At 45.4% G+C, this 21,566-nt stretch overlaps 1 protein-coding gene and 1 pseudogene across 2 annotated transcripts in view; one reads left to right on the top strand and one right to left on the bottom strand.

The window, feature by feature from the left end:
• LOC129709442 (sorcin-like) overlaps positions 1 to 21,566 on the bottom strand; it is a 199,970-nt gene that overhangs the window by 96,522 nt on the left and 81,882 nt on the right. The gene's annotated exons all lie outside the window — the stretch shown is intronic.
• Positions 15,214 to 15,318, top strand: LOC129693553 (U2 spliceosomal RNA; annotated as a pseudogene).

The following is a 21,566-nucleotide window of genomic DNA, read 5'->3' as shown; positions in this document are numbered from 1 at the left end:
TAAACTGTTGCCTCTTCTGCAGTCCTGACCTCTAATGTTGCCCAAGACTTGATAGTTGGCATGGCTGCGTAATTTTGTGGCGGATTTGAGCACTGTGTGTTTGTCACGGAGAAGCTGCTGTAGTTAATAACAGCATGTAGGCAATTGTGGTCAGCCCATCCCTAACTTGAGCTGGTTTCAAGTTTCCTTCCTCAACTATACCAGTGATTTCTATAAGGGCAGGTCATGAATGAAATGATTGAATTCAGATGAGCTGATGGCACTGCACTAAGCCCCTAGAAATTGCTGCAGTGGAGATCTTGAGGCTTTGCCTTGACATCTTCTTATGTGTTGTGGAGGGTCCTCTGTAATGCAGCAGGAGTGAAGCAAAGGCATAGCCAGTTGGACAGTGGTAACTGCATCTTAAGCACCATTGACATTGATAAGCAACAATTGTGGCAGCAGCACTGGGGGCAAAATGACTGTGGAACGCAAGAAAATTATTTTTGAACCGGTATGATTTGGGAAAATATTTTGGCATGAAGCAAAACTGTAGTTGATCTGGTTCTCAACAGCAGCCAATCATTGATAGTTATCAGCATTTTTTGGTGCTTGGCAACCCAGTAAAGAATAGAACAGAAGTGACTCCTAGTTCAATGTGATACTTCAGAAAACTAAATGTGTGACAGATAAAGAAATGAGAAAACAGTACATCTGCAGCGAAATATATAAAGCATGAGATATGCAGAGAGAATAGTAAGATTAAACGAGAACTTACCAGTTTGAAGTTTGATCTGTATTTTATGAGGAGTTACGATGAGGGATTGCGTGAAGAACCCGCTCAGCACGCATGCGTGGCATACTTCAAAGCAGCGGTGTGGAATCACAGATAGACACAGTTATTGAAGTAAACATAGTAAAGACAAGGAGACATCAGTTTATCAGTTTGACCCATATTATTGAGGGTGGGAGCGGAGGGCACGTAATCCCTCATCGTAACTCCTCATAAAATACAGATCAAACTTCAAACTGGTAAGTTCTCGTTTAATCTTACTATTTTACTTCGGAGTCACGTGAGTGACTACGTGAAGACTTCAAAGCTCTGTGATTTCAAACCGTGTAACAGGTATTACTTCACGCACTGCCGAAGTCCTTGAGGGAGGAAGTGTGTTATCGTAATCAACCAATGAATCTGTTTGTAGAAAAACACAATGGTATTTTTTAACAATAACAACAAAGAAATTAAATTGCTCCCCTGGGCTTAAATTAAATATTTGCAGTCTGTAAAATCTTTTCTGCAAATAAAACAGGTTTTGCCAATGGCTTATTATAAAATTTCTGAACGGTCTTTCCCCCGACCATCCTGCTGTAGCCAGGATGTGGTCTATAGGTACGTCCATTCTTTTAGCCGTCGACGTGGATGCTGCGCTGGTGGAATAAAATTTGTACATGTTAGTGTTTATCCCAGCAGCTTTTAGTACCTGCTTGAGCCATCTCGAAATGGTTTGGCTCGTCACCCGACCATAAGGTTTTTTATGACTGACCCACAAGGCTTTTCAACTCCCTCGAATATTTTGGTTGTGTCTATGTAGGATAGTAGGTGGGTCATGGCACATAACCGTGGTTCTGGCGGGTAAGCCCGGAATTCCACGATTGGATTAGGTGTTCCTGGTCTGCTCTGTTTGATCAGTCCCTGGATAACGCCAGAGATCTGGTCCTGGAGCTGGTTTTAAATAGACAGGCAGGGCAATTCTAGCTGTGTTGATGGCTCTGTAGCTGAGTCCTTCATCGTGGTGAAGGTTCGCCAGGAATTCTAGTACATTGGTAACTGTAGCGGTTGAGTAGGTGGTCCCTGTATCCAAGCAGTACTTCTCCCATTTTTTGATGCTGGACAAGTGCTGTTTTTAGTGGATGTTTGGAGGGATGCTGACATGGTGTCGATGGTTTGTTCTGATAATCCCAGTCCCAGGAGTGGTTTGTGCAGAATCTGCAACCCAGTAGTTTGATTTGTTCATGGCACGGGTGGCTTGTGCCCGACACTGGGTGTTAATAACTCTGGATCACTGGGGAATACCATCGTAGTTTCAACAACCATGTCATGGAGTATTGGGAACCATGGCTGCATAGGCCAATCGGGTACTATCAAAATACCTGAAGCAGAGTCCATTTGTATTGTGCGTAGTCCCCAACTGATGAGGCAGAAGGGAGGAAATGCATAGAAGAAGAATTTCCCCAATCCAGCGCAAACGCATCTACCGCTGCTGCCTCAGGGTCTGGTTCCCAAGCGACATACATAGGTACCTGGTGATTTAGCCTTGATGTGATTAAATCGATATCTGGCGTGCCATATTGCTTGATAACTTTTGCAAATTTTTTGGGGTTTAACATCCATTCGATGTTGTCATTAAAACCTGGTGTCTGCCACTGTATTTAGCTTACCTGGCAGGTAAGTTGCTGATAGCCAAATATGTCTTTCGACACACCATTGCCAAATTGTGTTGACCAACTTGTCGCATGATACCGATTTTATGCCGCCTCTATGGTTAATGTAAGCCACCACCATAGTATTATCTATTTGTAACCGTACATGCAAGTGATGAATATTTGTGCACATGCTTTTAAACCATAAAAGTCACCTAACATCTCTAGATAATTAATGCCCAGTGTAAGTGGTAACAATGACTCTGGGTTAATCCATCTACTACTTGTGCTGGATATAGTTAGTTGCTACCCAGCCTTAAGCACTGGAATCTGTTTGGATAACTAACATAGGGTTAGTGATGATAATAGGGCTGAAACTATGCCAAACGTTTTTTGCCCACCACTGTAGTTCTGATATTGCTTCAGTGGGGAACTTTATGACATGATCATAATGACCTGTGTGTCGTTTTGGTGCCTGTATCTTTGCTCTTTGTACGTTTTGACATTATACTGCATCTGCCAAACATTTGCCCACTCACCCAGCCTATCCAAGTCACCTTGCAGTCTCCTAGCATCCTCCTCACACCTAACACTGCCCCCCAGCTTAGTGTCATCCGCAAACTTGGAGATATTGCCTTCAATTCCCTCATCCAGATCATTAATATATATTGTAAATAGCTGGGGTACTGAGCCTTGCGGTCCCCCACTAGTCACTGCCTGCCATTGTGAAAAGGACCCGTTTACTCCTACTCTTTGCTTCCTGTTTGCCAGCCAGTTCTCTATCCACATCAATACTGAACCCCCAATGCCATTGTGCTTTAAGTTTGTATACTAATCTCTTATTTGGGACCTTGTCGAAAGCCTTCTGGAAGTCCAGATACACCACAACCACTGGTTCTCCCCTATCCACGCTACTAGTTACATCCTCGAAGAATTCTAAGATTCGTCAGACATGATTTACCTTTCGTAAATCCATGCTGACTTTGTCCAATGATTTCACCACTTTCCAAATGTGCTGCTATCCCATCTTTAATAACTGACTCTAGCAGTTTCCCCACTACCGATGTTAGACTAACTAGTCTGTAATTCCCCGTTTTCTCTCTCCCTCCTTAAAAAGTGGGGTTACGTTTGCTACCCGCCAATCCTCAGGAACTACTCCAGAATCTAAAGAGTTTCGAAAGATTATTACTAATGCATCCATTATTTCTGGAGCTACTTCCTTAAGTACTCTGGGATGCAGCCTATCTGGCCCTGGGGATTTATTGGCCTTTAATCCATTCAATTTACCCAACACCACTTCCCGACTAACCTGGATTTCACTCAATTCCTCCAACTCCTTTGACCCGCGGGCCCCTGCTATTTCCGACAGATTATTTATGTCTTCCTTAGTGAAGACGGAACCAAAGTAGTTATTCAATTGGTCCGCCATATCCTGGTTCCCCATGATCAACTCACCTGTTTCTGACTGCAAGGGACCTACATTTGTTTTAACTTTAACTTTAATTAACACCACATCTAACAGCTCTTCCTGTTCCTGCACCCTTGCATACTCCCGAGATGTTCAGGCATCGTCCCCTCTTCTTGACTAGCCCAGTCCTGGTCACCAAAGCTACCCTCGGGTAAGGACGAAGCAATGGACAGTGCAAAAGGCACTGTGGAGGGAGTGCCCGAACTCCCCCTGCGAGAGCGCCCCTCACGAAGCGCGTCTTGCTGGAGCTCCTGCTCCAGGAGCCGCTCCATGCAGCTCAAGTGGCTGTCTCTCCCCCGGGCGGGTGGAGAGATGTCCCCGTCCAACAAGTCGGAAGCCACCGGCCGGACGCCTCTTCTGTGGCTTTACTTCCAGCCCGTTGTTCAGGCGCTAGTGGGCTGGGCTTGGCACGGTGTCGGGGAAATAGTGGAACGCCCGGTAAGTCGTCCTACCGCCTTGTTGTTGCCCCCCCCAGATGGAACGTTCCTCCGTGGAGTCGAGCGGGGAACAGGTCTTTTCAGGCGGCTGTCTTTCCCCCCGTGCGGGTGGAGAGACGTCCCCGTCCCACAAGTCAGAAGCCACCAGCCGGACGCCTCTTCCGTGGCTTTACTTCCAGCGCGGTGTCGGGGAATAGCGGAGCGCCGGGTAAGCGGTCCCACCACCCTGTTGCCCCCCCCCCCCCCCCCCGATGTAACGCCCCCCCGTGGAGTCGAGCGGGAGACAGGTTTGTTCTAGAGCCTTTCTTCTCTGCCTGAAAGCAGGAGGCTCCCTGTGAAAGAAAAACCTGACGGTCCGTTCTTTCACCCCGTAGCGGGAGCGCCTGACTCCCGATGCGCCGCTGTTGTACTGCTGAACATAATGCGTGCTGAGCGGGTTCTTCATGTAGTCACTCATGTGACTCCGAATTAAAATTGACGTTATAGTTATATTCGATTAGGCAAAGAAAATGTATTATTTGACCTAGAATAGACTTCATTGTTGGGGGACTTGTGACAAATAAAATTGAAGTTGACTTTGACTTTGACTGCACAGTACTAACATTTACTGCACTAACCTAGTAATTGGTGATGGATTCACAAGAGACTGCAGATGCTGGAATCTTAAGCAAAACACAAAGTGCTGGAAGAACTGAGTGGGTCATGCAGCATCTGTGGAGGCAACAATTCAGGTCAGGAACAATCCTCAGACTGGCAGTTTCTATAAACACTTAGTGGTTGGGGATGGATTGATGCCCTTAGTTTCTCGCACATTCAAGTTTCTTATCTTAGTACAACTGTCAATGAAGAACACTGAAAGAACAAACTATTACCCAGTACTAAGGTATGACGAATCTAATGGATCAGAGGTATCTCACCTGTTAGATGTGACGTTAGTCTTGGTCTTGTAGAACACGGGAAATAAACTCCAGTGACTTAGTCAATCTTTATCCCTACTTAACAATAAGAATAAAATACTCTGCTTTTCTGGAATCTTGCTGGCACAATGCAACAACACAAATGTTGATGTTGCGTACAGTTTTGGTCTCCAAATCTGAGGAAGGACATTATTGCCATAGAAGGAGTGCAGAGAAGGTTCACCAGACTGATTCCTGGGATGTCAGGACTGCCTTATGAAGAAAGACTGGATAGACTTGGTTTATACTCTCTAGAATTTAGGAGATTGAGAGGGGATCTTATAGAAACTTACAACATTCTTAAAGGGTTGGACAGGCTAGATGCAGGAAGATTGTTCCCGATGTTGGGGAAGTCCAGGACAAGGGGTCACAGCTTAAGGATAAGGAGGAAATCCTTTAAAACCGAGATGAGAAAAACTTTTTTCACACAGAGAGTGGTGAATCTCTGGAACTCTCTGCCACAGAGGGTAGTTGAGGCCAGTTTATTGGCTATATTTAAGAGGGAGTTAGATGTGGCCCTTGTGGCTAAGGGGATCAGAGGGTATGGAGAGAAGGCAGGTACGGGATACTGAGTTGGATGATCAGCCATGATCATATTGAATGACGTTGCAGGCTCGAAGGGCCGAATGGCCTACTCCTGCACCTGATTTCTATGTTTCTATGTTTCTATGTTTGATGGCTGTAAACTATTTTGAGTTGGCCTGAAAGTAATATGACGAATGCTAAATAAATATAAATCTTCATTTCTTAGAAGAGCTCAGAATCTGCTTCTAACCGGCTGCATATTGCTGAATGGAAAATTATATTACCGTGGGTGTGCTCCAGACTGTGTTTACTGTCTGGCATTTGCGGAACAGTTTGTTCAACCTGGTACTAGATAACATCAGATTATGCATAGGAAGTCTTCATTTTACACATAGGGACTCAAGATATCAGGTGAAATGAGATTGGAACACTGAAGATTAGTTGACCAAGAGTCTCTGACATATTTGTGCCTTTGCTTAAAACATAAATACCTCCTGCATTTTTATGTAACTGTTTAGTTCCATTTACAGTTAAACTGAAAAAAAAATCCAAATTTTAAGAAGCAGGTAGATTAAGTTGGTTCTCTCCTCGGAGTCTGATAATGTAGACAGAGTAGGTATGTTACAAAACCTACCTGAATCGTCATTGGGAATCTGCCCTCAGCCATGTCGGCGATTTTGGCGCTGTTTGGAGGGGGCGGGTTTAAAACGCGATTTTTACTAGGCTGTACTAATCGCACATGTTCAGCCTAGTAAATCATTAACGAAAAATCGCTGCAAGACCCGGTCGCAAAAGGTATTATTAGTTTTATAGGCCTCGATAATATAGTTCTAATAGATTTAAAATTACTGTTTCATCTCGCAACCTCTCGCAGCCCCAGGGTTTTATAGAGCAAACAATTAAAGGTATGTACCTTATTTTTACATTAAATGGGGCATATATATAACCCTATAAATAATCAAATTATCTATAACGAATAGCTCATTTTGGGCTTTTTATATCCCGCAGTATTTTTCTCGGCACTTGAGGGCACTAATCCAGCGCTATGTCAACGTTCTAAACCGGTGCGTTCCACATGAACCCACTAGAAAGCCGATTTAAATGGGCATTTATTTACAGCAATTGAACACTAAATTCCTTCCATTTGGCCTATAAATTAATGTAAATTAGATATAAAAATCATGTTATATTGTGAATTATTTGTGAATAATCTTTGGACACTTAGGCTATTTAAAAATGTTAATCTTTCCTTAAGAAATGGCCTGACTATCCAAGATCACAGCTTTTTTGTAATGTCCATTGAAAATCAATAGGGAACAAGATGCTAATTTCCGAGTATGAAAATGGTCATAACTTTTTTAATACTTGAGATATGAAAGTGAATTTGGTGTCAAATTAAACTTATTGTTATGCTTTGTCTGATGGGATAAATTGCAGACTTGATTTTTTAAATCTCAAAATTTTGTAACATTGCTAGACAGAGGAATTGAAATGTACTAGAGTGGGAGAACCACATATTGTACATGTGGTAAAACGTGCATTTTGTGGCATGTTTCTGCAATAGAAACTGCTGAAAATACTCAGCAAGTCAGGGAGTGTCTAGAGAAAGAGTAACTAAGTTGGTGACCTTTCATAAGTACCGGATTGGTTTGGAAAACAGGTATTACTTCAAGGCAACCTCTTCCTTGTCTCTCTTATTTGGAGAGTGCATATTTTCTCCTACTAACTCAATTTTTCAGCTGGCCATTACCAGCTTTTAGTTCCAGCTTTTTCAGCAACTTTAACATACTCACCTCTTTGTTTTCTCTTTTGCTGAATTCCCTCATTAATCTTTTAACCAGTTCACTCCATTGACATCAGGATCAGTTTTGCAAGTCTGACCTTGCCTGGACAAAGATATTTCCATCCGTTCTCCACCCATAGATCCTTTCCAATATTTTCTGTATTAGTTTTGCAATTCCAAATCTGTTTTGCTTCAGTTTAGATTTATCTTGTGAGTTTGGACATAATTTTGTTCGTGCCTTTCACTGCGAATCTAATGACTAAATGAGAAAGGTCATCAACAAACAACACTCTCCAAGAATTTATGTTACGATAAGTACATTAGGAAGGGCAAGTTTCTGGAATGTGGGTTAAATAGATTGTTTTAAACTATGTAATTAGTTACTGTTATGACTTGCGGTGGAAGAATTTATCCATGAAAGTCCCAGAGCAATTAAGTTGCAAGACTAATTATTCAGGTTTATTCTGTGGGTATTCTGGACCCAAGTGTATTAAACAAAGACTGCAAATACATTCCCAGTCAGGAACACAGAGAATATCTTTGCTTCAATGGAAAGTTTTAGAGTCATACAGCATGGAATCATCCCTTTGGCCTAATTTGCTCACACTGACCAACAAGCCCCATCTATACTAGTCCCACCTGCCTGCGTTTGGCCCATATCCCTCTAAACCTATCCTATCCTTGTACCTGCCCAAATATCCCTGCCTCAACTACCTCCTCCGGCTGCTCAGTCCAAATATCCACCACCCTTTGTATAAAAATGTTACCCTTCAGTTTAATTTAAAATCTTTTCCCCCTCACCTTAAACCTAGGTCCTCTTGTTCTCGATTCCCTTACTCTGTGCTAAAGACTTGGTGCATTTCTCTCATGATCTTGTACACCTCTATAAGGTCACCCCTCATCCTCTTGCGCTCCAAGGAATAAGGTACTAACCTGCTCAACCTCTCACTGTAGCTCCGGCCCTCGGGTCGTGGGAACATTCTCGTAAATCTTCTTGCACACTTCTGTTCAATTCTGGGCACCGTGTTTTAGGAAAGATTTTGTCAAGCTGGAAAGGGTACAGAGAAAATTTACAAGGATGTTGCCAGGATTCGAAGGTCTGAGCTATAGGAAGAGGTTGAGTAGGCTGGGTCTCTATTCCTTGGAGCGTAGGAGGGTGAAGGGTGATCTTATAGAGGTGAATAAAATCATGAGAGGAATAGATGCAATAATGTGTAGTGATGTTAATTGTTAGGATATGAAGCATAGGAGATATCTGGTCCATGTATAATGATATAGTAAGCGCTTAATATGTAGGCAGTAAAGGGTGAGTGAAGCGAACAGCATACTTATATCTTGCATTAGTGAACTTCTTGTACTCAAACACAGGCCCTGTCTGGGTCTACCTGCCATAGCCCATGATTTAGTGGCTTCACGGGCTTCATCATGATTCTCAGCTACATACTTATTCCAGCCAGGCCTGATGTTATGTGTCTTATTTTTATGCTTGCAGTAGGGCTTAAGGGCCTGTCCCACTTACGTGTCCTTGGCAGGCAAATTACACGACCTCTTGGTCGCGTTGAGCCACGAAGGTCCTGCGAAGGTCGGGCACGATTTCATGCACAGCCATCTGGAGCGCGTGACGTCATTTGAAGATGGACACAAAGCTGGGGTAACTCAGCGGGACCGGCAGCAGGCCGAGTTCGGTGATTGTTTACCTGCCTCTGCTGCTGTTGGAGGAGAGACGTTGCGTCGCGTCAGGGTCTTGGGCCTGTCCCACTTTGGCCGTCAGTTCCGCGACAGGCCGTTGGCGCGCGAAGATTTTGTTCACTACTAATATTTTGGAGCCCCGCGCGATATCGTGCACAACTGCATACCGCTCCGCGCTTCTCAGTGGGACCGGCCCCATGCGGCCATATGATGCCCGTGCACCTCAACGCGACCACGAGGTCGTGTAATTTGCCTGCCAAGGACACGTAAGTGGGACAGGCCCTTAAGCCCTACTGCAAGCCTAAAAATAAGGCACATAACATCAGGCCTGGCTGGAATAAGTATGTAGCTGAGAATCATGTTGAAGCCCGTGAAGCCACTAAATCATGGGCTATGGCAAGTAAACCCAGTCAGGGCCTGTGTGTGAGTACAAGAAGCTCACTAATGCAAGGTATAAGTATGCTGTTCGCTTCATCTCTAAAAATGAGCAGGCTATGAGGGCTGATTCCATGGCTAAGAAGCTGCTAAATAACAATTATACTGAGTTTTGGAAAGAAGTGAGAGCTCTTAACAGCTGCAAAACATCTCTACCATGCACTGTAGATGGAATCCCTGGGAACAGCTAATATCGCGGAGTTATGGCAACAGCATTATAGTACTTTATTCAACTGTGATTTGTATAGAGTGGACAATATTGAGAGTAATGATTCATTGGTGATTATGTCACATGAGATGAATCCTGCCATGAACAAGCTGTCCAACGACAAACCAAGTGGCTTCGATCATATTTCTGCTGAACATCTTAAGTATGCTAGTCTGAGGATAGCTCCTCTCCTTGCTATTTGTTTTACTGGCTTTATGATTCATGGCTTGTTACCTGACTCAATGTTGGCTGTTTTGCTAGTGCCGGTCATTATTGGATTGGATTGGATTGGATTCAATTATTTTGTCATTGCACTTTTCAGTGCAACAAAATGGTTTAGCCTGCAGTCATAATATAGAATAAATAACAAAACAAACACTCAACACAGTTTATAGTCCGAAAGTCATTGTCTCTCCCCTCCTTGCTCTCCCTCTGCGCTGAGGCAATCCAGGCCTCCGATGTTGTGACCCCGCCGGGTGATGGTGAGTAAGTCCTGCGGCTGAATCCAAGCTCCGCAAATGGGCCGGCTCAAACTCCGCGGCCCGGGACGGTCGAAGCTGCCGCCCTCCAGTCCAGCGGACGCAGCTGTAGTTGCGGGAGCTCCAGAGAACAGGTCACCAACCTGTGATCTGCGAGCTCCCAACGATGTTGTCTACTGGCCCGCGGCCAAGCCTCCGAGGCTCCAAAGTCGGGTCGGAAGTTGGGTCACACAGCAACCACAGGCCCGAAGTTTACAACCACAGCCCCAAAGGACAAAGCTGGTAAAATAGGCAGCCTAAAAAATTACAGACCCATAGCTTTAGCCAGCATATTTTCAAAGGTTCTAGAAATAATTCTGCTGGATAGATTAAATGAGTTTGTTAACTCCACAGATAACCAGTTTGGTTTTAAAGCTAAACATGGCACTGACTTGTGTATATATGCCCTAAAGGAGATTATAAACAAATATAGAGGTAAAAACTCATCAATTCTTATGTGCTTTATTGATGCTTCCAAAGCCTTTGATCGTGTTAATCATAGAAAGTTGTTTATTAAATTGAGTCAAAGAGGGGTGCCTACATACATTGTGAGAATTCTGGTATACTGGTATGCCCACCAGACTATGCAAGTAAAAAGGGGCAATAGGGTCTCAACCCCATTTGGAGTTAGCAATGGTGTTGGACAAGGGGGGATTTTGTCCCAAGTCCATTTTAATCTTTACATTGATGATCTGTCCAAGCAATTGAAAGCCTGTAATAATGGCTGCATGATTGGTAATACTTTAGTGAACCATATTATGTATGCAGATGATCTTGTGGTCCTTGGTCCATCTAGCACTTGTCTCCAGCAGCTCCTTACTGTATGTTCTGTGTATGATGTGGAACATGATGTGTAAGACTGCTGTTATGATCTGTAAAACTAAGGAGGATAAATGTCTAAAATTTCCTGATAAATTGTCTGACAATAATGTTAGTGTCAGGTAAGATAAGGTAAAATATCTTGGGCATTTTATTACAGAACAAATGACAGATTATGAGGTTGTTTATAGACAACGCCGCATGCTGTATGTACAGGCAAATATTCTCTTACGTAAGTTTGGTGCGTGTAAAGATGTGGTGAAGATGTCTCTGTTTAGAGCATATTGAACACCACTCTATACTGTACATCTGTGGTCAAACTACAGAAAGACAAGTATACAGAGACTAAAGGTGGCTTATAATGATGCCATGAGAATACTGCGAAGGAAACCTAGATGGTGTAGTGCTAGTGAATTGTTTGTGGCTGCAGGAGTCAGTACTTTAGAAGCTATCCAAAGAAATCATATGTATAAATTTATTTGCAGGATTAATTAATCTGAAAATGTAATTATCTTGGTCTTATCTAACATAAAGTTTAACACTACATCCCAGCTGTGGAGACACTGGTATAGTTGTCTTGTTGTAGAACACTGATCTCTCTATTTATTCTGAATCTTAAATTATGTGTTGTGTTTTTGTATATCATTTATGATGCTCATTAGTAATTTACTAAGCTTTAATATTACAAAGCTAACAACTTTTTTTTAAACTGTAGTGAGGCTGGATAACTTTTGATTTTAGTATTTCCTTTGGGAGGCTGCCTTATGGGCCTGTCCCACTTAGGCGATTTTTCAGGCGGCTGCTGGAGACTGACAAGTCATAGCAGGTCGCTGAAAAACCGGTGACTGGAATGGCGACTGTCAGAGTGGGACACACACACATATAACACACACCAGCCAGTTATGCAGGCAGGGAAACAGGGGAAGTGGGGGGAGCACTGTCTGAGTGAAATTCGCATGGTGCAAAGCCAAAGTGATACAGACACACACCACAATGAACAGGAAAATTGGCGCTGTAATTAAGACGGTGAAAGCACAGTGTACGGGAAGGGTCACGTAAGTTCTTTAAAAGAGGGGGGGGAGAGTGGGGAGAAGGGGGTAGAAGGAGTGGAGACAACGTTTTAAGAAGCCAGAGATACACGGCTGTGAAGCTCGGCGGACATAACATTACCGGTTTGCTATCCTTGGTTCTGAAAACTACTGTTTACGTTTTTTTCCCCAATGAGCCAATGAAATTCACTGGTCAGCACCGGCGACAATCTACGACCTCCTGGCAACCCACTACCACTGCATCTATGTCACGAGAATTCTCGCTAATCTCCATGGCGTCAAAATTCTGGTCACCGCTAATTTTTCAACATGTTGAAAATGTATATAATTTATGATGCTCAGAAGTAATTTACTAAACTTTTATATGTATTTTATGGTGTTACATTAATGTAATTTGAATATTTGGCAGGAGGTATTGTGAAACCAGCAATGATGATCAGTTGGTTGTTACTGACTGATTTTTATGTTCCATTGAAGCCAATCAATAGCAGTTTAATGGAGACACAAATAGCTGCAGATGCTGGAATATTGAACAAAACACAAAGTGCTGGAATAACTCTGTGAGACAGGCAACAAAAGTGGAGGACATGTATTCCACAGATGAACTTCCTCCTCTGAAGAAGGGTCTAGACCCAAAACGTCACCCATTCCTTCTCTCCAGAGATGCTGCCTGTCCCGCTGAGTTACTCCAGCATTTTGCGTCCTCCACAGATACTGCCTGACCTGCTGATTTAGTCCCGCACTTTGTGTCGTGCCCGTTTCATGCTACGCTCATCTTCATGCACCACTGCTTCCCATCCAAAGCTTCCCTGTTGAGCATGTGGATCAGAAATGGGTTCTGAGAAAATTTCCACTCAGAAGCCTGCAATGATATTGCATATTTTAACATTACGAACAGCATTTGTGAAAGGGAAGGACAGGCAACATTTCCATTGGGACCCTTTTCCAGACATTGAATTGGCCGGGGTGGGGGGGTGAGAAAGCTGAAAAGAGAGGTGGGGGAAGGACAAAGCCTAGCAAATGATAGTTGGATACAGATGAGGAAGGTTTGATTGGCAGATGGATGGAGTAAGTGTCAAAGGCCAGAGGTAAAAACGTGACTAAAGGGTGTCAGATAGCGAGAGGAAATTAGAAGTAAAATATAAAGCCAGAGGGAGGGATGTCAGTAGAAAGGTCAATGGGGTATGGAAAAAGGGGGGATAAAAGGGAAATAGCCCTTTATTTGTTTAAATAAAGAATTCAGAGATGATGAGCATATGAAAGAGGGGAAAGAAAGGGTGACTGGGACTGGAGAATAAAAGAAATGGTGAGCACTGAGGTTGGAGGGTGGTGCTGCCTGTTTCACTGAGTTATTCCAGCACTTTGTGTTTTGGTCAAGATTCCAGCATCTGCAGTTCCTTGTGTCTCCATTAAACTGCTATTGATTGGCTTAAATTGAACATAAAGTCTATTCATTAAAAGCCAGAGGATAAAGTGAGGGGTAGTGAAATTACACAAAATGGAATGGTTGAGGAGACTGTCCATGAACAAGATGAATATATTTCCAATATATTCACAAGGTCTAAGAAAGATGGAGTATACCGAATCATTCTGGATTTGGCTAGTCTGAACATGGGCTTGGAATATAACCATTTTATAATGGATATTTTCATTCAGCAAAACTGCTGATTACTGGGGATTGATTTATGGCCGCAATCGATCTTGAAGATGCATTCTAACCGGTACCAATGCATGAGAGTCACAGAAATTGTGACACGCTCATTGTAGGAAAGACAAAATATGACACAGAGGTAGCTGTTTTAGCAACCAAGACACTCATAGAAGATCTAGAATTTTACTTCGGAGTCACGTGAGTGACTTTGTGAAGAACCCGCTTCTAACGCATGCGTGTCATTACGCTAACGCATTGCAACTCGTCATTGTCGGGAGGAAGGACGTTCCTCCCAAACGGCGGGGTTTCGAACCTGCAACAGTAAGGTAAGTGAACATCGTTCTTTACTTACCTTTTTTCTACAGAAGGCTGTTGGAAGCTGGCGGGGGAGAAGTCTGCAAGCGCCGACAAGGACAGCAGGCAGCTAGCAACGGCCGGTGGCACGACAGTCTCCCTTAGCGGGAGTTCGTGCGACTTCAGCTCCGGGAACGCCGACAAGGGAGCACTCAGGAGCCGACACAGCCCCAAAGACCGACGCTACATGGGCCTGGGGCTGTGGAACAGGTAAGAAAATTCCTTACCTTCCTTCTTGTTTCCAGGAAGGCTGACGAGCTGCCGCTGTACAGCAGCAGTCAGCCAGCAACGAAAGTCGGCACCACTGTCTCCCATAACGGGAGCGAGTGCCAACTTCACCCCATACGGGGTGGAGGGAAAAAACAGAGCCAACAACCCACAAAACAGTGGGTTGTATTAGTGCTCTGGCACTTTTTAAAATTAGGGGGTCCCTAGGAACAGCCGGGGTTTACCGACTGCGGAACTGCCGCGAAGGACCAGCCCCGTGAACACCGGGGTCGGTCGAGCGGCTCGAACCCGACACGCAGGGAACGACGTTCACCAGCGGGAGAATTAAAAGTCGGGAACAGCAGGTAAGAGACTCTGCGTTCCTTCCACTTACCCTTTAGGTGCAGACATGGACCGGGTCCATGTAAGCTGCAGAAAGACCGCGGAGTGCAGGCAGCCGGCAGGAGAGCAGCAACGGCAGCCGGCAGCGGCAGGAGCAGCAGCGGCACATCGATTCCCGGAGGGGAAAACACCTGTGCCCGACTTCGCTCCTGCACCGGGGGGGGGGGGGGGGGGGGGGGGGGGGGGGAATTCATTTCTGGGCCAGCGCCGAGGCCAAGGACATTGCAGTGGAGTTGACTGGCTGCAATGGACCGCGAGGGACCAGTACTGTGAGTACCGGGGTCGGTCCCAGCGGGTTTTTTAGTTACAGAGATCACTTCTTGGCCTTTTGGCTAAGATCAACTATAGTATCTGTTTATTATCAGTTTTAATATCTAATACGTCCCTTATCTAAGGACCATATAAGCAGGAGTGCCCAGAACTGAGGGCATTGGAGTGGGGTTGACTGGCTGCAACGACCGCGAGGGACCAGTACCGTGAGTATGGGGGTCGGTCCCAGCGGTCTGAGATAAACGAGCAGCCAGGAGCGCTGAGAGCGTTGGAGCCGGGTTAAAGAAATGGGCTAGATGGAATCAGCTGTGCCAGATGTCCTCCACACCGGCCATATCCACTCCACGGAAGGAAGGACAAAGCTGGAGAAGGAGGACCGTGGAGCAGCGGGCAGCCAGCAGCAGCCAGCGGCACTTGGATGGTGGGCGGCGCGACTCTGGTCAGCAGCGGCCTCTGCAGTCTGTCCGCGTTTTATTATTTTCTGTCTGTTTTTATGTAGTTTTTGTTATTTTTTGTTGGGGTGTTTGTGTGGGGGGTGGGGGGGGGGGGGGGGGGGGGGGGGGAAACTTTTTAAATCTCTCCCTGCACGGGAAACCCGACCTTTTCTCTTTTCTCGTCAACGAGGAGCGGCCTCCAACAGGAAGAGACCAGGGACTCTGGTGCTGACGACTCACCGTCACCGTCGCGGGGCTGGCCGAGTCCGGAGCGGGTGGAACGGTGGAGGAGCGCTGCTGCTGCTGCTGCTGCTGCTGCTGCTGCTGCTGCTGCTGCTGCGGCCCGACCGGAGAGTCGGAGGCTCCAACGGCAGGTCTGTGGACGGCGGCACCGGGAGCCCGCGGGTCCCTGGAGGGAGACCGCTTTTCAGGGCTCTCGCAACGGCGACTTTCCCCGCCCGAGTTGCGGGGTTGAAGAGCTCCTGGAGCGGGGCCTACATCACTGCCCCGCGCGGCTTGGAATGGCCGCGGGACTCTGCGAGCGCACGCCGGGGGCTCTAACACCAAGACCCGGTGTGCGACCTTGCATCACCCTGCGTGGCTTTAATGGCCGCGGGACAATCGCCATCGCCAGCCGGGGGCTTTGACTTTGACTCTGACATGGGGGGGGGAGAGTGCAGTGGAGAGATAAGTTTATTTGGCCTTCCATCACAGCGATGTGATGGATGTTTATGTAAATTATGTTGTGTCTTGGGTCTATGTGTTTGTAATGTATGGCTGCAGAAACGGCATTTCGTTTGGACCTCAAGGGGTCCAAATGACAATTAAATGTATCTTGTATCTTGTATCAACCGTAGTGGGATCAGCTGTGCCCGATGTCGGCCCCGCACCGGCCAGATCCATGCGGCCGAGCGGTAAGGCTAGACACAAAACAAACAAGGTCGTGGACTCAGAAGGGTCCGACTTTGCATAACCGCCTGCGACCAGCGCCCGAGAGCGCTGGAGCGGGAAGAAGCGGTGTATGGAGCCTTGCTCCAATGTGATAAACCCACAGCAGTACCTCTTTGAGGGCTGCACAATGCTTCTACCCCATCAGAGGGGAGCACCGCGGGTCAGTTCTGGGCTGACCTGCAAGAGGGGTCCGCAGAACAAAAGACAAGTGGGCAGGAGGTAAGCCCCACATGGGTACCCCGTGCGGGACCCTAGAGATCTCTAACTATAAAAAAGAGTAGGCAGGACCCTGATGGGCCAGAGCCTGGTAATACAGCGTCCCATGATCCTAACACAGCAGGGACTCTGCTGGACATGGTGGCTGATTACTTTAACCAAGTCAAACATGGGTAGACTTGGATCCAGGATGGCAATAGTATTACTATATGTCTGGCCACAAACGCCAACAAGAAATATTTACAGAGATTGGCCAGACATCTGCCACCTGGCAACGGTGAGGCATTACAGGTGCCCAGTGTAAACCAATGCATTTGGCAGCATATGGGGACGAACATCAGGAACCAGGACCTCAAGATCCAAAAAATCTTAAAGGGATTGACGGAAGGGATCACAGCATACACCCGCGCCCTGGACTAAACGGAGGTAACCAAAGACCATCAAGACGCACTAGCTCTGTTTAGTAATATGCAATATGAGCTGAACTACATATGGAAGGCTGCCATTCAGCCAGCACTGGACCCCTAAAATGCTACCATTTGCAAACAAAGAACCGTGGGTGGACGAAGCAAGACACTGGGGCTCATCAAGGCCAGCGCAAGGGCCTATTTTGGAGCACGATACCAGCCACATGCAAGGCCATAAAAAATGTGGCTCATACCAGTGGCAGTGCCAGAAATCAGTATAACCCGCAGTAGCCTTTTTAGGGTATGGCCAGGGCAGCACCCTGGAAGATGCGGAAGCCTCAACCTCCCACACAACCCCGAACAAGAGATCAAACCAGAACCCCCTTTTCAAAAAACCAAGGAAATAACACAACCACCGGTAACCATGGAAGTAGGTGGGTGTGGTTTCTTCTGTTAAAAAGGGACCCACGATGGTGGGGGAGGGGAGGTTGCAACACTACAGTTATGTATGGTATAGAATCACTACAGATTCATATAATCTCAGCAGTATTCAGGGTTATCTGATAGAATTTACTCATCCCAATAACCCCAGTACAACATACACCAGAATGGCATTTTGTCCTTACATAAACCAAACAATCTAAAGCCCACATGGTGCTACAAAAATTGTACACAAAGGGTGTGATTGAGCATACTTTTCATGGAACATTAGAATTTGTATCAAACATATTTATTAAAAAACAAAATAGATGGGGGTTGCAGGATTATCATTGACCTTTCAACCCTAAACACATTCGTTCAAGATGTTCATTTTAAGATGGATACTCTTATTACTGATAAAGACTTGGTGTCAGCGGGGTTTTTCTATATGGCAGGCATTGACTCAAAAGAGGGGGAACTTTGGCAATATAGAGCTTACCAAAGGGGCTAACATCAGCCCCAATATTATTTACTAAAATTCTAAAACCAGCTTGGCATTGTTATGTAAACAAAGCCATAGGGTGATGTATTTCCCCCGTTCTGCCCCATCAATGGGGTACTAGGGAAAATTCAACTAGACTCGGCATCTGGAATTCTCAGAGTACCCGACTGGCCTACTAAATCATGGTATTCGGCCATACAGGGGATGGTGTTAGAACCATGTTCCCTCATGAACATAGCCAAATTTATTAATTCATCCAGTGACTGGGGGCAGTCATCCATGCCATAAGACTATGGATTTGTTGATTTGTAGAGTCTAAAAGACCCACTACACGGCATGGGGCTGTCAGACAGGACGATGAATCTCATCTCATCTGCACTAAGACGGTCAACACGCAAGCAGTACCTTCGACACATCAAGAAATGGGGCATATACTGCTTGGACAACAACCTCGACCAAAAGGCCAAGAACATTCTGGCCGTATTGGAATTTTAACAAGCCTCCATTATGATAATCGATGGAGCTACAGTGCCATCAATAGTGCCAGAAGTGCACTCTCCAATTACCTATCACAAGGAACAGAGCGGCACACGGTGGGAACGCACCCCCTGGTAACAAAACTTGGGAGGGGGGTGTTGTTCTAAACATGCTGAGGAGCTGGTAGCCCATAACAGCATTGTCACTTCAGTAACGGACCATGAAGATGGTTATGCTCATGGCGGTAGTTACCGCACAACGAGTCCAGCCATTAAGCAAACTGAGCCTGGACTCCCTGATCATCTCACCCGAGAAACTGGTGTTTGTCATACAGGATTTAATAAAAGAAAACAGACCAGGTTCATCGGGTCAAGTGTTTGAATTTATGGTATACCCATATGACGAACGACTGTGTATAGCAAGACACATCCAACTATACATAGAATATACTAAGAGCATTCGAGGTCAGAGAATGGCGTTGTTAATCTCTTACAAGAAACCGCAAAAAAGGGTCACGACCCAAACTATATCAAGGTGGCTCAAATATGTCCTAAAGATGGCAGGAATAGACACTAATGTTTTTTAACTCTCGTTCCACCAGGGCTGCAGCAACATCCGCAGCAAAAATTCTAGAGGTACCCACAGACCAAATCCTCAGAATGACAGGATGGTCATCCGAAAGGGTTTTTCCAAAGGTTTTTATAATAAACCAGTTATATTTTGGAGCCATCATCGTGTTCGGAAACCATTTTACGTTCAACAATATAATTTGCCCGAAAGGTTACAGGGCTATGATTGTCAATTAAAAAAATTTATATATTTTTTCGTTATACCAAACAACTCTTTGTATAAGTGTGTTTTAAAATTACTAATGATGCTCTCTCCCAATACCCAAGGCAGTTGTGAGCATGGACTCGTTCCACGGCATGAGGTCACAGAGCTTTGAAATCTTCACGAAGTCACTCACGTGACTCCGAAGTAAAATAGTAAGATTAAACGAGAACTTACCAGTTTGAAGTTTGATCTGTATTTTATGAGGAGGAACGTTGAGGGAATACGTGCCCTCCGCTCCCACCCTCTTATGATCATATCAAAAACTGGTATCTCTTTGATAATCTTACTATGTTAGATCATTATAGGTTCCTGTGACCTCACACCGCTGCTTTGAAGAATGACACGCATGCGTTGGAAGCGGGTTCTTCACGTATTCCCTCAACGTTCCTCCTCATAAAATACAGATCAAACTTCAAACTGGTAAGTTCTCGTTTAATCTTACTATTTGTTATTAATCCAGGAAAGTCCAGGCTCGAGCCAACAAAAACCATTGCATATCTAGGCTTTGTTATAAACTCTTCAGACATGTCTGTGATCCTACCTACAGATAAGAAACAGAATATTGTAGATACATGCCCAGGCCTAATTAAGAATAAGAAGTCTACTATACGACATGTTGCGAGGGTGATAGGCAAGCTGGTAGCTTCCTTCCCAGCCACACAATTTGGGGCCATGCATTATAGAAGCCTGGATCGTGAGAAGGTTCTTACCCTAAAATTGATTAAGGGACTTTTTGATAGGTGTATGAGGCTGACGACAGTGTTGATATCCAAATTCCAGTGGGGGAATGAGCACACACACGAGTGTACAGGCTCATTGTACCTAGTAAGCCCACAATAACACTACAAAGTGATGTTAATGGACAGGGCTGGGGTGTAACTGACACTTATACTAGCTCAATTCGATTCAATTCAATTCAATTGCCCTTTATTGTCATTCAAACAGATTTGAACAAAATTTTGTTCCTGCAGTCATAACAGCAAAAGACAAAACCCACAATTAACACAGTTCCACATAAACATCTATCACAGTGAATCTCCAAACACCTCCTCACTGTGATGGAAGGCTAAAAGTCTTATCTCTTCCCTGTCTTTTGTTCTTCTCCCGCGGTCAGGCAGCCAAACTGCATCGTTGACGCGACCGAGGGGACCGATGTTAAAACCCCCAGTGGGCGATGGTAAGTCCCGCGGTCGTTTAAGCCACTCTGTTCTATGTAAGGCCTTGCTCAGGGTCGATTCAAACCCCTCGATTCGGGGCGGACGAAGTTGCCATTGCGGGAGCTCCCCGAAAATCGGTCTCCCGCTAGGGACCTGCGCACTCCCGACTCCACCGTTCAGACGGCCCGCGGCCAGAGCTCCGAAGCTCGGAAGTCGTGTCGCAACCGCAGCCGCAGTGCCACCACAGCTCCGACGTCAGCCAGATGGTGAGTCCGCAGGCTTTACGGCTGGAGCCCTCAGGTCGATTCTGGTTTGGAGGCCGCCAGCTCCACGATGTTAGTTGTGGCGGCAGGTGGAATGGGGATGAATTGAGACATGGCCATAAATACGGCATCATCTAATTGGAAATGCTAGCAGCATTCCATGCATTGAGAACGTATTGTGCGAATGACCATGATATGCAAATCAGGCTACATTTGAAAAACACAACAGCAGTAGCGTATACCATATGGGTGGCTGTAAGTCTCAAACATGTGATGCACTAAGCAAAGTCCATTTGGGCGCGGTGTATAAGAGGAGAATATGGGTGTCAGCTGCACACCTGCCATGTAGGTTCAAAATTTGAAGCAGACACCAGGTCAAGAATTTCCTCATTCTGTCTTATCGGAAGATGCCTCCAAAAGATAACTCAAGACAAGGCAACAGGAATTATAGTAGTGCCAAATTGGCCTACTCAACCATGGTTTCCATTGTTAAAAGGACTGCTGAAAGATGCTCCTATGTTTGCTCGCAGACACGAACAGTTGTTAGTTCAACCTGTCACTCGAGCATCGCATCCACTCCATGATCGTATTGATTTATTAATTTGCAGGATTTAAAGAGACCCTTCGAGTTTATAGGACTATCCAGCAAGACAGTTGACGTGATCACTGCAGCTTGGCAAGATGGCACAAGAAAGCAGTATGCAACCTACATAACACAAGGGGAAATGTTTTGT

Source organism: Leucoraja erinacea, chromosome 2 (assembly GCF_028641065.1).
Source record: "Leucoraja erinacea ecotype New England chromosome 2, Leri_hhj_1, whole genome shotgun sequence".
Taxonomy (NCBI): domain Eukaryota; kingdom Metazoa; phylum Chordata; class Chondrichthyes; order Rajiformes; family Rajidae; genus Leucoraja; species Leucoraja erinaceus.
Note: the sequence above shows the minus strand (reverse complement) of the source record. Positions and strands in the feature narration are given on the sequence as shown.